Consider the following 6108-nt stretch of genomic DNA (forward strand, 5'->3'; position numbering starts at 1 on the left):
GATAGGTGAGGTAATCCAAAGCAGCTGTGAGTAAAGCATGTACTTGTCACGACAACATGATAGTCTTTCAGTTTCTTTTCTTGTTCCTTTATGTTTTTTTCCGGATAAGATGCTTGCTTTCTCGTAATTGCTCCATGTCGATCTCAAAGTAATAAGGATGTGTTTGAATTTGACAATTGCTCAGAAAACTGAAGCAAAAGCACAAACAGCATGGACCGAGTTCACTCTCAGCAAATTGTTGTAACCATGCTCATGCAGGAGTCTATTAGCCGAAACACCCATCCTTGTGACACTACTATTGATTGCTAAGGGTTTTTTTTTAGACATAGACGACTCATTCCTACTGGGAAGGGATGGATTATGCCTTGATTCTCTTTTTCGAGTATGTTTCAGATGCTCTTCCACTGTGATGCCCTATATAAATATCATCACTTGCTTTTGTAACTTGGTGGTTGTTTTCCCCTTTTATTTTCTATAACTAGTTTCAGGACACGTGCATTGCACATATATCCCATGTGAATTTTTATATGATCCCTTCATCTTTTGTATCTTGATGGCTGTAGCTTGAAATCTCCGACAGTATAGTGTATGTGCTCGTCAGTCACCTCAGAGATGAAACCACCATCAGCTAACTCCTCAAACTTCACCTTCCTAAGTGACTTTTTTTGTTATTAACGTGCACAAAACTCTGTTTTCCAACCATATAATTGGAAACTTTCGAAAGCATTGTCATATATACCAGCACGTCCATCAATCACGAGTGGTGATCAGGATTCGGTGGCCTTTTCTGTCTCTGGGGAAAACATTCATGACGGAATCCACAACGTCTGTCATCCAAGCGTCATCCAACATGATAAGACATTTGACTCCTTTGTCAATGAATTCACATATTCTGTAGTGAATTTGTTGAACACTTTCAGAATACTAAGAAAGAACCCGAATATCAGGAAATACTCAAAGGAAACCTGACGGTCTTTAAAGCTTTTTATTGCCCGTGTCGACTTTCAAAGTCCAGGCAAGTCCACCACAGGGATAAGTACAAGCAAGGAGGGCTAAACGTTATCTCTAGGTAGGTAAATCATTGGTTCCTTCAGCAAGTCATTTGATCACTATTTTTATTGAGGATAAGAATTATATATTACCTCATCTATTTGACCTTTCTTCTACTTTTAAACATTTTCCCATTTCATTTCAATAAACTTGTTTCTAGTTTCACCTAATATGTGATCTCATAAATGTATCTTTATTGGAATCCAAATCTGAAATCTTTGGTTAACAAGATAGGAGTGACTAAAAATCCTTGAGTATGTGAAATTACATAGTAAAATCACTCAACTAATTAGGAGTTATTTGGTGTGAGGTGAACGATATAATAAGTTGTTCGGAAATCATCCCCTTTGATTCCATTATTTTAAAAAAAAAGGCATATATGTGACAATTTTCGCTTTGTGCAGATAAGATAACGTGGGAATAATGAAAAAAATTGAGTAACACAAGACACTAGTACAATAAACATGGGGTCAACAAGTCTATCCATTATTTTTCTTCTTTAACCTTCGATGCAACACATGCAAAACTAATTTAAGTAAAAAAATTATTTACTCGATATAGATATTCGAGAAAACTAAAGATCTGAAGGTAAAAGTGAAAACATACTACAATTCCTTAGTGTTCAATACTCCATCTCAATTTTCCAACATTGTTACTTTGAGTCGTTTGTTGGTCAATATCACTAATAACTATATCAAATTACATCAGAAATGATCTATAGTGACAATTAATTAATGACAATAGCTTAATTGTTGCAAATATGTATTTTTAGAGGCAATAAACAATCTTTGTAACTGTCTCTAAAGCCAATAGTGACATTAGATCTAAGGATAATTAACTAATGTTGGTAAAAGTTTTATCACTATTTACTGCCGCTAATAGATGTTTTTGTTGTAGACTTGTAGTGATCATCATCTTTATATTCCATGAATAAAATATTTGGTTGGTAAGAGTAATTATTATATTTGATATAAATGGTCTAAACGTTGGTAAAAAATAATAATATCAATTATAAATTTTGTTTAAATATGAAATAAATGATTGGTAGATATAAAATAATTTATTTTTAACAAAATATAAACTTGTTAGTTAATTTTTGTATATTAAAAGTATGAAATCATGATACGAAATTTCCAAATCAAGTTTTTTGGAAAATTTGAGATTTCATCTCATTATTTAAAATCACGAGATAAAATTGTATGTTCAAACGCTGATTTCAATTCATTATTTGATGAAATCACATGTTTAAACACCTACTTAAACAATGCTCCACTAATAAGCCAATTTTAAAAATTAAGTTAGACCTAAATGTCATTTCCTTTTTGAATTGCTTAAGTGATTTTTCTAACTAATACTAATAATCTAATCAAACATAGGATGAAAATTTGGGGTCAAAAAGTCTTTGCACATTTTGTAATTATTATTTTTATCATTTATTGTAAAAGAGCATTGCAAAGTACTTCAGATGTGACTCTATTATTGCTTGATAAGTCACCTCATAGGTTCCATTTGCATATGTGATTGCTTTATTCATTTGTAGTTTGCCCTTTAATTTCTAAGCAGCGTCTGCAAAATTCATTTATGGATATACCTACTGAAGTTATTTTCTGGTTGAATATAACACCTTTCATTAATCATCAACCAATAAACATAAAATTTTAGCAGCATAGAATACTAAAGGTAAATTAAATATATATGGAAGAAAAATTCAATAGTACTGACTTTAGTGAGATCAATACTTGGATGACCGTATAGGGAATTAACACATATTCGAAAATTAAACTGATGGATTTGTTTACAAAGAGTATTACCTCAGGAAATGTTCGAATTTCTCAAGCAATAAAGTGAAGTTCGATTCAAAATGCCAATTGGGTATGTGAAATCTTTGGTTAACGAGATAGGAGTGCCTAAAAATCCTTGAGTATGTGAAATTACATAGTAAAATCACTCAACTTAAGAGTTGTTTGGTGTGAGGTGAACGATATAATAAGTTGTTCGAGAATCATCCCATTTGATTCCATTATAAAAAAAAAAAGGCATATATGTGACAATTTTTGCTTTGTGCAGATAAGATAACGTGGGAATAATGAAAAAAAATGAGTAACACAAGACACTAGTACAGTAAACATGGGTCAACAAGTCTATGCTTTATTTTTTCTTCTTTAACCTGCTATGCAACACATGCAAAACTAATTCAAGTATAAAAATTATTTACTCGATATAGATATTCGAGAAAACTAAAGATCTGAAGGTAAAAGTGAAGACATACTACAAATCCTTAAAGTTCAGTGCTCCATCTCAATTTTCCAACATTGTTACTTTGAGTTGTTTGTTGGTCAACATCATTAATAACTATATCAAATTACATCAGAAATGATTTATAGTGACATTAAATTAACGGCAATAGCTTAATTGTTGCTAAATATATATTTTTAGAGGCAATTAACAATCTTTGTAACTGTTTCTAAAGCCAATAGCGACATTAGATCTAAGGATAAATAATTAATATAGGTAAAAGCTTTATCACTATTTACTGTTGCTAATAGATGTTTTGTTGTAGTGATCATCTTTATATTCCATGAATAAAACATTTGGTTGGTAAGAGTAATTATTATATTTGATATAAATGGTCTAAACGTTGGTAAAAAATAATAATATCAATTATAAATTTTGTTTAAATATGAAATAAATGATGGGTAGATATAAAATAATTTATTTCTAACAAAAAATAAACTTGTTAGTCAATTTTTGTATATTAGAAATATGAAATCATGATACGAAATTTCCAAATCAAGTTTTTTGGAAAATTTGAGATTTCATCTCATTATTTAAAATCATGAGATAAAATAGTATGTTCAAACGCTGATTTCAACTCATTATTTGATGAAATCACATGTTTAAACACTAATGAGCCAATTTTAAAAATTGAGTGAGGCCTTAAGTGTCATTTCCTTACGGAATTGCTTAAGTGATTTTTCTAACTAATGATCTAATCAAACATAGGAGGAAAATTATCATTTATTGTAAAAGAGCATTGCAAAGTAATTCACATGCGACTCTATTATTGCTTGATAAGTCACCTCATAGGCCCCATTTGCATGTGTGATTGCTTTATTCATTTGTATTTTCCCCTTTAATTTCTAAGCAGCACCTGCAAAATTCATTTATAGGAAATACCTACTGAAGTTATTTTCTGGTTGAATATAACACCTTTCATTAATCATCAACTAACAAACATAATATTTTAGCAGTATAAAAAACTAAAGGTAAATTAATCTGAAATCCTATAAAAGGTAAATTAATCTGAAATCCTACAATATTTTAGCAGTATAAAATACTAAAGGTAAATTAATCTGAAATCCTATAAAAGGTAAAAATCTTTTTAAAAGGCATCTCGACGAAAGAGGACTGAGAACCATAAGGCGAGCGCCAAAACGCTAGCACAAACTGCTCCCACAGACATGCATGATAAGGGGGTGTGGGGACAACCAGGCCACCACTTTATTTGAAATATGAGCCGCTAAAATTTATCCCCTTTTGAATGTATTTACCCCTATAAACCTGATGCATACAAAACTTCAAAAGTAATAAACGTTCTATTTTAGTTGATCATTTTTTACACACATATTAATAAATCATATATAGAAAGATAATTTTATTAATTCACCCAAAAACAATTTGTAGAATTTTTTACAAATAAATGTGAACACTTTCAAAAAGAAAAAATTACAAGGGTAATATAGGAAAAAAATAATTAATGTTTTCTTGATTTAATAAGGTAGAGTGATGAACAACTATTTTTAGTAAGATGGCCAACTAATATGAGATGAAGGGAATAATACATAAATGCATGTTTCTTTTAATTTGACTTCAATTGATTTTTATGTCTTTTAACTTTGATTGTACACAATAATATATCTTGTTTTTCACTTGTAAGTTTGCGCTAGGACATGTAATATGAAGTCATGATTTTAAATTCCAAATCTCCCCCTCCCCAAAAAATAAATAAATTGGAATTTCAAATTATGATATTAAAGTTTGTAAAATAGAAAACTTGATCCATAAATTTATATTTTGTAAAAAAATAAAAAAAAGACTCATGTTCAATGTGAATAGATTGGTCGTACCATGTGAAAGGATTATATTAAGGAATAACTAGTTGATTAATTAGTGGATCATTATAAGATTAATTGCATTTGAAAGTTATTTATAATCACAAATATTTATTCAAGGAGATATGTGATTCATCAATGCGGTGCTTTAAGATATTTTTGTATCTTGTTTATGAATGATGATTTGCTCATTTGATAAGATTGCATACGAATTGGAAAATTTTTGATAATTTTCACAACATGTGGCTTTTCATGTTTATGAGAAAAAAAATACAAGTTAAGAAATTTCAATTGCATATCAAACAAAATTTCATCTTCATATTAATATAATTTCATATCACCTGTCCAAATTAAACATGCCCCAAATTAATAATTTTTTACTTTAATATACTTTATTCAATTTAAAAAATAATTCATCCGACCACTTTTTAATAACATGATATCTGATTTTAAGCCAAAAATTAGAAAACATTACATTCAACTCATTTTACCAAAAAATGTCCGAACCCAATATCTAATTGTAAAATCCCTTTATATGCTAAACAAATATTAAAAAGATACACAATTTTAAGTATAAAACGAACAGACCGGATATAATTTATGGGGATTTTAGTTTATTTTCCTAAAGAAAAAGACAAGTAGTATAGCTTTATTATCGAGAATTATTACTCTCTTTGTTACCCCCGTAATGTTTATTTTTTCTCTTGATGAAACCTCCATTCAATATTAATTATACTCTCTTTTTCTCCTTTTTATAATTGGATCAGAAAATTGAAAGTTGGTTTCACTTGTTAAGTAACTGCAAGTCATATGAATTACTTTTTTCCTATAGATAGAGAGTTGATTTCTCAAATGGTCCGCTCAAAAGGCTTAGTTAAGTTAAGTGATTTTATGAGATAATAACTATTAGTTAAGTGACTATATGAAAATGCTAAATATATATATA

At 29.4% G+C, this 6108-nt stretch overlaps 1 pseudogene; it reads left to right on the plus strand.

The window, feature by feature from the left end:
• The window catches only part of LOC125850441 (putative late blight resistance protein homolog R1A-3), a 51457-nt pseudogene extending 50893 nt beyond the window's left edge, over window positions 1-564 (plus strand).
• Window positions 565-6108: the final 5544 nt, after the last annotated feature.

Source organism: Solanum stenotomum, unplaced genomic scaffold (assembly GCF_019186545.1).
Source record: "Solanum stenotomum isolate F172 unplaced genomic scaffold, ASM1918654v1 scaffold1705, whole genome shotgun sequence".
Lineage (NCBI taxonomy): Eukaryota > Viridiplantae > Streptophyta > Magnoliopsida > Solanales > Solanaceae > Solanum > Solanum stenotomum.